General features: G+C 40.9%; 1 long non-coding RNA gene across 1 annotated transcript in view; it reads right to left on the reverse strand.

Moving 5' to 3' along the window:
• The window catches only part of LOC141920240 (uncharacterized), a 42,057-nt gene extending 33,267 nt beyond the window's left edge, over positions 1-8,790 (reverse strand). The window contains exon 1 of the long non-coding RNA XR_012622269.1: positions 8,657-8,790. This is a non-coding gene — a long non-coding RNA (uncharacterized LOC141920240). The remainder of the gene's footprint in view (positions 1-8,656) is intronic.
• Positions 8,791-12,727: the final 3,937 nt, after the last annotated feature.

Consider the following 12,727-nt stretch of genomic DNA (forward strand, 5'->3'; position numbering starts at 1 on the left):
TCAACATAAAAGAGAAGGGGAGGATATGTGTAATAGGAAAAGCTAGGGTATCTCTACACTATGTTTGCCCTAGATGGAATTTCTTGACCCTTATTGTCTCCTGAAGCTGCCTTAAGATGACAAGCAATGGCCAAAATATGGTATAAAGGTGAAGATAGTGCATGTCGCGTTTTACTTGAGCTTAGTATCCTTTTTCACAGGATACACTGCTCTATCCTGTTAAGTATGAAACAGATACAGCCACATAAATGAGCCAAAACCTACTCTCTTAACTCATGCAAGCAATCCCAAATATCATTGGCTATGCTGCCAGATGGCAGTGCTTCACAGAAACACAATGTTAACTTTCACAGCATCCTGAACAGATAAAGCATTGCCTCCAAAGGGTTAGACTCACACTTGGGCATGTTCATACAAGCTAGTTCCAGGCTGTGCATTAAGACCAAAAAAAAGAGAGACCCATCAGTTTCAGAGGAACTGCTGTTGTGAGTATAGTGAGCAGAATTCTTTTTGTCTGAAGTGTCTTCTGTTTGCAGTAAGATGCTTATGATGCCACCAATGGGCTAGACACTAGACAGTATCAAAAGAAAGGCACATAAAAACTTACAGTTCAAAGAGAAAAAGAAAAGGATGAAAGATAATGATACACAGAGACTCATGGTCATGATCACAGAATCACAGAATCATTCAGGTTGCAAAAGACCCTTGGGATCATGGAGTCCAACCGTCAGCCCTACTCTACAAAGTTCTCCCCTACATCATATCCACCAACATCTCATCCTAATGACCCTTAAACACATCCAGGGATGGTGACTCTACCACCTCCTTGGGCAGCCTATTCCACTGTCTGACCACTCTTCCTGTGAAAATTTTTTTCTTAATGTCCAGTCTAAACCTCCCCTGTTGCAGTTTAAAGCCATTCCCTCTTGTTCTGTCACTAATTATCTGTGACAAGAGACCAGCACCAACCTCTCTACAATGTCCTTTCAGGTAGTTGTAGAGAGTGATGAGGTCTCCCCTTAGCCTTCTCCTCCTCAAACTGAACAGTCCCAGCTCCTTCAATCTCTCCTCATAGGATCTGTTCTCCAGGCCCTTCACCAGCTTCGTTGCCTTCCTCTGCACTCGTTCCAGCACCTTGATATCTCTCTCGTATTGAGGTGCCTGAAACTGGACACAATACTCCAGGTGTGGCCTCACCAGTGCAGAGTACAGGGGGACTATCACCTTCCTACTTCTGCTGGTCACACTATTTCTAATACAAGCCAGGATGCCGTTGGCTTTCTTGGCCATGGTCTATGTAGGCTTTCTTGATCATGGCCTATGTTCTGGCTCTGATGATGTGGATGTAGAAGAGGCCTATAAAACACCTGTTTCTATTTCTGCGAGTGGAAATCATTATTTCTTGGTATTGCAGTTTTTGTCCACCAGTTCTGTCCAGATCTCACTCATGCACTCCAGCAAACGGTGGTCTGGCAGTGAGGCATATAATAGTAAGGGAAGGATTATGGCAAAACAATCTGGGCTGCAAAAAAGACCTGGTGATTACTTGTAATACCTAGCATGGTTCCAGCTTGTGCTAATGCTGCACTGGCTCCTGACAGCACCACAATCTTACAGGTGCAAAAATAGTACAAGATCATCCTCAACTTCTTTTGGAAAAACCCAGAAAGAAAACTAAAACAGAGAAGAGAGGGACACACTATGTACAGCACCCAGGTCATGACTGGCCTCATTTTGATAGTGTTTGACAGTGTTTAAATAGCCTTCTATTTATAATGAAATATGTAAAGCTTATCCCAATTATTCATTAGACAGGCCACTAATTCTGTTCCTCTGTTCCCCTTAGAGAAAGTCACCCAATGCCAGCTATTAAATTACATATAGTAGAAGGAGAGTTCTTAAGTTACCTAGCGAATGTCAGTGTATGAGGTAGATTTTCAGCAGTGGACAAAGTATCATTACCTTACAGTTCATGCAGTTCTATAGGAGTATGCTTTATTTGTCATATCCGAAAATACAAAAATTGCAGCTGCATGAGTCAACATAAATATCCAAACTGTTAATACATTAACACAAGTGACAGTACCAGATTGCAAAGCTTAGCATAAAATCACAAATAACTAAATATGGTGTAGAGTGTTGCTTCTCCAAGCAATCAAAAACCTTGCATAATATTATAGTGCAGCTGGTTAGTAGCTCATGCCATGTAATTTAAGTCTCCTTAATGGATAAGAAGAACTTTGAAGAAGTCTCTAATGAAATATCACTTTGGTCCCAAACGTATCCTGAATAAGTTCTCTCTTAGGTTTTCCCTGTTTCCAGGCACATTCATGACAGTCAAAGTAACAGCTTCTGTACATTTTTATATGCATTTTCACTTTTACCATACAATGTGAAAAATGGGTGTTATTCCATGCCCTGGTGCAGCTGTGCAGTGTATACTTTAGAAAGGCAAACACTTGATGGTATGTGAATATTCACACCAACAAATTAATAGCTTACACACTCAGAGCAGCGCAGAAAAGACAATGAAAGTTTCTCCATTACAGTGATTAGACAATACTAGTACACTTGGCTTGTTATGAGAGGTGATACTGTCCTGGAAATAACCTTATTACCTGTCACATTGAGATTCAGAACCATAAAACTCTCATCTCCCCTTGTAATTTCTGACATGCTCAATAGCCCTGGTAATTGAACTACACTCCTAGGACTTCTTTAGCATGCTGAGATACCTTACCAGCTAACTACTGGCAATTAAAATCTGTAATGTGAATAGAAAAAACATGAATTAATCAGCAGTATATTAGATAAGTAACAAATAACAAAAATAGTGCTTTGGTGCAGAAGCCAAAATTTCTACAGAAAATGTGCCATATAATGTATGCTAAAATAACAGGGTGTAAAGAGCATTCTTAAAACTGGACTCTGGTATGTGTTCCCATACAGAAAATAAATCATGTATATCTTTCTAGCGTTCAGATTTTAAAAAAATCCTGCCTAGAGCTATGATAGCAGCTGAATGCTTCATTCTGTGAAGAATTAGTATTTTCAGCAGCAGTAACCAGCACTTTATGGAGATCAGATAAATCATTGCAATAAATAAGAGCCACAGAAGAACAGGCAGTATGTTTTCTTAATTTATTCATTCATCTATTCATTATATATATTGATGCATTGATGTTAAAACATATAAAACAATAAAAGAAACAGACAGGTGTCTGGGGCTGTAGAGCTTTTGTTTTGACCATTAAATTCTAACAATAGATCCAAGATTAAATTATTCTCTCCTGCTTACAAAAACATGAGAAGAAAACATTCTGTTCTGGAATGAAAATAAATGGTAAATTAATTGCCTCACCAAGCCATTGTGTGGCCTCTTTGAAAAACATGTTGAAGACATACACTATTCACAGAATACCCTGGAGATCAATGTGTTATGCTTAAGTGGTAATGAATTTTATGCTGGCCACTGCATTACCAGTCAGTTAAGTATTTTCTTAGTTAGACCCTTGAGAATTTAGCAAGTAATTAATGATCATGAAAGATGAGAAGATTCATTATGGGTAATATGCATTTTTCCAAGATATGTCATTATCCGGGTTTGTCATAAAGCAGCACCTATTATATTGAAAACTAGTGCACTAAGGACTATAGGCTTAGGAAATAAATATACAGGGGGACCGGAACACTGAAATACCAAATGCTGTAACACCCACATTTCACAAGCCCATGACACAGGCAGACTTGAGGTAATCTGCCTATGCCCAGGTGCTTTTCAGAAGAGCTCTAATAGAAGACCAGGCTAAAACCAAGAAACAAATAGGATTAGACATGGCAATCCAAATTAGTTACAAGAGGTGCTGAAGAGGATAATGGACCTAAGCATCCTCAGCAATACTCTAAATATAAATTGGAGCAAGGGCTTGAATTCAGGTCTGAGTGCATTTTATAAACTGGAGCAGCTACAATAGATGAAATCCTGTCTCTGCACTGCCATGCAGGGTGTGACCTTGAGGACAAATTCAGTCTATCCATTTTTACCTAATGCTAACTTCCATCAACCCCACCTTCCCTTTTAAAAACATTACTTGATCATATTAGACAGGCGAGATAGCTGGCACTCTTCCTACAAGGGCCCCAACATCACATCCCTGAGTTCAGACTACCTACATGGGAAATGGGAACACCAGGTAGCAGGAAAATGAGGACACATCATAGCCTTCTCCTTCCTTCCCCTGGCTCCTTTCCCTCCTTTGAAATAAGCTACTCTGATTTTATAACTCAGGAACTTAAGAGGCATGCTTATTGTTACATGATGCTATCATTATTACATTTTATGCTGTCTTGTTACACTTATCACAAAAAAACCCTTAAATTGTTTAAAATGCAGAAAAGCCACTTTCTTGCACTACAAGTGATTGAACCCAAAAAATATTGAAAATCCAAGAGAAGAAAGTAAAACTTTATAGGCAGCTGCTGTTTTCTTAAAATCAGCCTACCTCTTCAGGGGGTTGAAGTGATAATAACACACAAAATACTATTCCTTTGGAAGGTAATGCCTCCCATACATACAAAGCTACATAAAATGAAACTTGGTAGTGGAAGTAAAAGACTGTTTTCAGTCAGGGAAATTACCCTTGGAGAATTACACTCATTGCTTCCTCCACTGCTGTCATGCTGACTCTCTAAAATCTGGACCATTGTTCAACCTATGGGTTCTGCTGTGCTGTTTCATAGAGAACCCCTGGGTTTGGTGAGAGCTGAGCTGGTTTTAGCAAAGTGCACAGTCGGTTCACAAACAGCAATTAATCTCTGACCTGCTTGTCTACTGTTTGATCCTTCTGATGAAAGCTGTACAATAAAAGTGATGCTTAGTAAAAACAGTTCCTAAGAAATCAGTTCAGTCTAGAAAACTCATTCAGTCTAGAAAACTCATTCATGTTATTCTTCAGTTACATCAAAGTAATACTGGCATAGAGCTAGTAACAGTCACCTTCACAGAAACACCCTGATAGCCTGACTTGAAATGGAGAAGATCATGAGCCCCTTTCTCTGAAAACATGAAAAGTTATTCCTGTGAGAATCAAGGTACTGATTTGAAGAAGACTCTGTAACCAGTCAAGACATTGCATGTTCAGTTGATGACCTAGGCACAAATTTAGAAAGCTCAAAAATATCCACCAGGTATTTAGGAAATGTATGGCAAGCACCTCACTTGGTTGCTCACAATTCTCTGAATACATTCACAAGCTGTTACATATTGACCAGCAGTAGGCTTTCTTCCCAGGAGTGCTCACTGAGATAATGGTCTTTGTTCCTACAGGCAATATCACTGATGGAAAACGGACCTGGACAAAGGGCCCACACACTATCCCATAAATAAGGAGGAGAGGATTAGTCCTAGACACTCTTCTGAGAAGGGCAGTCAGGGAGCAGCAGTACAGGTCAGGGCTGAGCCAACAACGGAGCAGACCTCATGGATTGCCGTGCCCTCCCCAGCAGGCACGATCCCACGGGGTCACAGCATGGAGGGCAGAGCCAGAGGCCAGTACCGGGGTCCACGGACAGACAGGGCAAGCAATGAGCCAGTACTGGGATCCAGCTGGGATGTCACGTCAGGAATGGCAGGAGACAAGGCTGGACACAGGCACGCCCACAGCATAACTCAGGGCAGGGCAGGGTGCCCAGGACTGAGTCAAAGTGGGGCTCCTGGACCATGGCAAGAGGGATGGTGAGGGTCTCAGGTGAGGCTGCTCAGGTAAGTTAGAACTTATGGGTGCACCCATGCATCTGACCAGAATTACCCCTAGTGTCAGTTGGAGGTTGTGACTTTGAAAACAGTAAATTTCCTTGGTGGCTTCCAGCTTTCTGCTGTTTCTTGCTGAAAGGCCAATGGAGTTAAAGGAAATGTATGCAAGGCATGAAAATTAAGAAAAGACCCCAGCTCATGTGCTCCTGCAAAGTCTGATAATTAAAGACAAGTGGCCAGCGTGAGTTGCTTCTTTGCTTTTTTTACCTCATTAATGCCATATATATCATGAAAATTTACATACAGAAAACTTGGGAAATCCTACCACTAACTTTCATCAACCAGTTTATATATACTTACGGTTTTTACAGTTAAAAGTACCCTTGGTATAGGCCATTTTAAAGGTGACCAGTGTTTTGGAAGGAACCAGTGTCTAAGCAAACACTTGTGTAATGGTTGGCCGAAAGCAGGGCACTGACACTAGAAGGAAGGTTTTGTTGGTAGAGAGCCAAATGACCTGTTTGATTTTTCCCTTACCTATCTCCTATGATCCTTCTTATCTGTAAGGGGATGGAATGATACTTTAACATGTCATGTTTATTTGTTTTCTGAAAAAAATTGGTATGCATAATGTATGTATTTCAACTTGTCTACTGGTCTGGAAAAGAGGCAGTTGATTGCCCTGGTGACCTCCACGTATCTCTTACCCTGAAGTTTTGCTTACCCTTTGCTGCCTGAAATAATTACAGCCTTTCTATATGAGAAAAATGTATGGATTAACAAAGACCCTGCCTACCTTGCCAAAACCACAACAGCTAGATCCAAGTTACAGCCTTAGTTTTGACCCATAAACCTGTGTCAGGGCACCTATGTAGAAGAGAGGCCACACAGACATGAGGCTCTTCACCACCATCTACTTTGTCAAATGTATTTCATTATTTCCATTATGACAAGACACATTAATAAACTCGTTGTCTAGGTTTGCTTACAATCTTTTTGATCAATAACTATATTCAATGTGGGCATTCATTGCCAGCCAGAACTGGGATAGATTAGAATAGAGAATGTAAGTGCCTCTAATAAATTGCCTTGCAAACAGGAGTGATCTTGGGAACAGCATTAGGAAACCATTTTCTTCTGTTTCCAGAGAATGTACCCTGGGTTGTATGTCAAAAAGGGAAAAAATGTGAAACAGTGCAAAGCCATACATTTAAACTATAATTTTATTAAAAGAAATTACAAGAGTGAATAAGATGTAGGCCACAGAAGGAGATTAGAAAAAGTGATTTGTGAAAAATTAATTCTTTTCATCATCCTGTAGCTACATGAAGCAATATATTTTAACACACTGGATCTGAGAACTTAGATTTCTCCTCTTCCCCTACTCCCCTTTTAACTGCAGTGTTAGCCTTCTCTTACGAGGCCAAAGATGGCAGGGTACCAGGACAGCTATAAAGGAAATACCTTACTGTACATGTACTGTGAATAGGCTTCAGCCACTGCTGGGGGGTTGAGTCTTACTGGAATGAAGGGGAGAGGGCAGAAAAATATTCCTGTATTCCAGGTTATACAGTAAGAATTCTCACCCACAAGATTTGTAAATAAGCACCACAGAGCCATTGTGAGAGCACAGGAAACCTAAAATAAACTAAAATTAAAGCATAGCAAGTTACAGGTTCCCTAGGAAAAGAAGAATCCAAAAAATAAGAAAAAACATCCCAACTTTTTTTGTGAGGGATCTAAACTAAAACTAAATACTAAACTAAAAACTAAACTAAAAACTAAACTAAAACTAAATACAAATCCACTTCTTCAACACCAAGAAGTGGAGAGACAAGTAAAGGAGTATCTTTCAAACCAGTTGGGCAAGCTCCTATTGGTAAGGAATCTGTATCATGAGGAAGCCTGAACCTCTGATCCAGAGCAAGGATCATGATTTCTGTGTGGAAAGTGAAGAGAGAGAATACTCTAAGTCCTGGCAATGGCATTTTGTTTGAATAAAGCATTGAAATCAATAATGTTATATTCAGTTGTCCATAAGCTCTTTATTTTAGGAGTTAGAGAAGAAGCATGTTTCCTGACTAACAGAACGTAAAAAGTTAGTCATTAAATGTTCAAATAGGTTTACATTTGAAGGTGTCACCTTCAGGTTTCAACATCAGCCAGCCATTGAGATAGACACAAGCATCATTCACCTTTCTGAGCTACCATTTCAAACACTTTCCTACATCAGATCACAGATGGTTCATATTTCTAAGACCTTCTTTATCATCATAAATTGTCATTTTGTCATAATTCTCATAAAGACTTCTTTTATTAGTGATAGTAAAATACTGTAGGGAACATTAAAGGAGATGTTGAGAAAATTGACAGTACTGTGAATGTAGGAACCAGAAAGGAGACAGGGGAGACCCCACAGGGGTAGGCACAGGAACTTGCAGAAGTGGGTATGTTTCCTGTGGAAGGGATGAAGGGTGCAAATCTGTACCAAAGACTTCACTTTTCAATTGTCCATCTACTCATTGGACATCTTTATCTGTAACCAGCAAAGACAGATATAAAAGTTCACTCAGAGGCTGTCTGCTATCCATTAGCTGGTGAAATATAACATCGGTGCTCTCTTATATCTATTTTACTTTAAATTGAGCTATCTTCTGATATCAATTGTATATAGGAAGGATGGATTTGCCATTAAAGAATGACACTAACTCCATATTTAAGTTCCCAGCTGCACCACTGATTTTCTGTACACTGTGAACAGGTAGCCCAAGCTTCCCTAGTTAGGAATTGGTTTAAATTTCACCTTTTCCTCAGTATAGATGGAGAAAAACATTTTAGCATAAAGTCTTGCCTAAAGTGAAACATAATAAATGAGATTCAATACTATTAAATCATCTAACTTACCTTACATGCAAATCACAGCATAGTTAAGGTTGAGGTTATGTTAGGCCCAGATTAGCCAAGCCTGATCCAGGTCAAACTCACTCATAATTAAGCCTTATGCAGATACTTTAAAAGCCCAAGAATAATGCTTGGCAAATCAGTGTGTGTTCTGAAAAAGAAAAGAAAAACATTTCAATTAAATTCCAAGTATTACTTTTTAATTTCCCCCACTGGAGTCAGAAGAAGTGAAAAAAGCACCTAAGGTAACATTCAAGCATATTTGTAAGGTTATTACTACTATTAGTCAAAATAAATTTTGTTCCATGCAGTAGTGAAACATGGTTTTGGAATATGTAATTGAAATAGCAGTTCGAAAACATCAGAACAAAGCATTTATATTTTTCAGAAAGAATCTCCATTTCACAAACACTTTCAATCAAACCCAAACTGCAATTTTCCTGCAAAAGTACTGTTTGCCTAAGAAATGTCCCCTACTGCACTCTTTGGCACTCTTATGCCAGGCTGGAGAGAGGGAGCTCTGCTGAGCCTTCCATAGGGTAGCTAGCGGGTGACATCAAGGTCCCTATGAGCTCCTCCCACCACAAAGAGGGGACAGTGAAGTGATTTAATTCTAGACCAGGTCTGTGCTGGAGGATCAAGGTAGCATAACCAGCCCCCTGACGACGTTCTTCTACATACACCTGTGTGTTTGTGCATATGAGCATGTGCAAGCTTGCACATACACCCACACATATATATCATACATAGACACCCACATACTTGCACATATATAAGTGCTATTGCTTTAGCCTTATTTGCAGCCAAGAGCATGACAGAAGAATATAGAGCCAGGAAATATAGTGATATCTGAGAATAAAGTCCTCTCTACTACCAATAGACGCAGCAGCAGTAGATTATCTCGCATGAGTTTCCATGGTAAACTACATTAATGAAAAATGCCTCATTTCTGAATTGCATCACAAGAGAGCAATTGTAATGGAAGTAACAATGAGATATGTAGGTGATAATATTCTTCCTCCTCAATGTAGCAGAATAAGAGGAACATATCCCTGTTGTGCAGTAAATGCCAATAGGTGTAGCCAAAGTGTTTATTGTTCTGAAGCCCTCAGGAAATTTGGGTAAAAACTAAAGCCAATTTTTCTATTGGATCATTCAGTGAAATGAATGTTCATTATAACACAGAGAAATGAAACAATGTAAGGCCATTTTAAATTTAAATATATTTTAGCAAGTAGAGCAAGGACTGCCACATTATTCTCTCGGTAGGGTGTGAGCTGCTGTATCAGTTAGCATCTGTTCTTTGCAATTCCTCCAGTCAGAATGCAATGATTTAGTAAATACGCAAAAAGCCATACTTTTGCAAATTATCATTTTTCCTGAGGTGTTTGTTTCTCATTCGTATACAGTAGATGGCACTGGTGGAATAAGAAGTTATAATACACGGCAACTTGTAGAAGCTCTACAGCCTCCAGCATGTTCAGTTAGGTTTTGAATGTCTGCAAGGATGGAGACCGCACAACCTACCTGGGCAACCTGTTCCTGTGTTTGACCAGCCTTACAGGAAATTAGTGTTTTCTTACATTTAAATGGAATTTATTCTATTTCAGTTTGTGTTCATTGTCTCTTGTCTTGTCACTGGGGACCACAGAAAAGACCCTGGGTTCCTCTTCTTTGCACCCTCTCTTCAAGTATTTATACATGTTGATAAGATCCCCCCTTGAACTTTCTCTCCAAGATGAACAGTCCCAGTTCCCTCAGCTTATTCTCACATGTCATATGCTTCAACCCCACAATCATCTTTGGGGCCTTTTGCTGGACTAATTCCAGTATGTCTATATATGTCTTGTACTGAGGAGCCTAGAAATGGACCCAGCACTCCAGATGTTGACTAGAGGGGAAGGATTACCTCCTTTGACATGCTGGCAATCCTTTTCCTAATGTAGCCCAGGGGGATTTTGGCTTGCTTTGCTGCAAGGACATATTGTCTGTCAGGAACAAGGTCCTTTTCTTCAAAGAACTTTGCATTTGCCTTTGTTGAACTTAGTGAGATTCCTGTTTGCCCATTTCTCCAGCCTTTCAAGGTCCCTCTAAATGATAGCACAACCATCATGCCTAACAACCAATCTTCCAACTTTTTTATCATATGCAAATCTGCTGAGGCTGTACTCTGTCCCACCATGCAGTCTATTAATGAAGATGTTAAACAGTATTGGCCCCAGTATCGATGGTGGCACACTGCCAGCCTTGAGGTAGACACTATGCTGCTGATCACAACCCTTGGAGATTGGTATTTAAGCCAGTTTTCAGGCCACCCTATTGTTCATTTATCTAGTCTGTATTTCATCATTTGTCTACAAAGGTGTTACAGAAGACAGGTTTGAAAGCCTTGCTAAAGTCAGGATAAACAACATCCACTAATCTCTCCTTGTCCACTGAGACAGTCAACTCATTACAGAAGGCTATGAGGTTTATGATGTATGATTTCCCCCTCATAAATCCATGCTATCTACTCCCAATCACCTTCCTGTCCTTAATACATTAGAAAATGTTTTCCAGGATTAGTTGCTCCAACACCTTCCCAGGGATTGAGGTGAGGCCATCCAGCCTGCAGTTCCCTGGATTCTCTTTCTTGCCCTTCCTGAAGACAGGAATGACATTTGCTTTCCTGCAGTCCTCCAGAACCTGGAGGAAACCCACAGAAGGAACCTCAGGAACTCCACCATCTCATGAGCACTGCAGCTAAGGCAACCTCTAATCTTCACATCCCCAAGCAATTCTTCCTTGTTTGTGAATATCAGATCCGGAAGAGCATCTTCTCTCATCAGCTCCATGATCACTTGTGTTCAGAAGTTGTCATCAGCGCACTCCAGAAACACCCTGTGTTGCTTATGCCCTCCTCTGTTGCCCTCCCAGAAGATATCAGGGTGTATAAAGTTCCCAGTGAGAACTAAATCTTGCAAACATGGGGCTTATTCCAGTTGTCTAAAGAAAGCCTCATCTACTTCTTCCTGATCTATAACAGACCCACCACAATATCATCCATGTTGGTCTGCCTACTAATCCTGACCCATAACCTCCCATCTGGCTCACCATCCATTCCAAGGCAGAGCTCCATGCACTCCTGCTGTTCCCTCACATAAAGGGCATCTCCCCTTCCTTGCCATCCTGGCCTTTCCTTTCCAAAGAGCTTCCATCCATCCATCGCATCCACTGCATCCAGTTGTGTGACCTATTCCAACACATCTCCATGATCCCAATGAGGTCATAGCCCTGCAACCGCACACAGACCTCTAATTCCTCCTGTTTGTTCCCCATGCCTCTTGCATTTAGCATATTGACACCTGGTCATGCTGATTTTCCCAGGAAAAATGTGAGAGGTTGCCACCTTCCCTCTGGTGACGTTTCTGAGAGGCTGTCTGATATCGTTGCAGGAAGGTCTCATCCAGGACTGACCTCCACCCCAGCAGCTACTTTTAAACTGAGGCTGGGCTCTGCCTAAGCTACAGCCCCTGCTGCATCACAGCCATGCCTCTGCTTGGCCCTAGGCCCCACCAGTCTGAGCCTGGACCCAGACCTGGACCCTGACCTGGAGATTGACTTCCCAGCTTGACCTTGCACCTTCCTCATCCTGGCAGCCCCCGGGCTGCCCCACTCCCTGCCTGGGGTGATGGGATGGGTCCTGGCTGGGAAGTCCTTGACCTGCCAGCTCCATGGGAAGCCCCCCTCAGCATCCAGCTCCTCAGCACCCCTGGAGCCACTGGCCCACAAGACACCCTGGCAGACTGAAGAACTGATTTTTATACAGCTTACATTGGGCAAAATAAATGACACCTTTCTTCTGAATTAATACAGACACCGCCTCCCTCCCCTCTTAGATGCAACATCTCAAAATGAAAACAAAACATGCTTCTTTGTTTTTAACATAATTTTCTCATTTCACCATGCACGAAGCACAAAATATTTACTAAAGGAGCATTCAGATATTTTTACACTACTGAGAGATTGCTGGGGCACTGATACAGTTCAAAGTAATCGCAGCTGAAAGAAATGTCACATGTATGTTAGAAGAAA

This window comes from Strix aluco, chromosome 2 (genome assembly GCF_031877795.1).
Source record: "Strix aluco isolate bStrAlu1 chromosome 2, bStrAlu1.hap1, whole genome shotgun sequence".
Classification (NCBI taxonomy): Eukaryota; Metazoa; Chordata; class Aves; order Strigiformes; family Strigidae; genus Strix; species Strix aluco.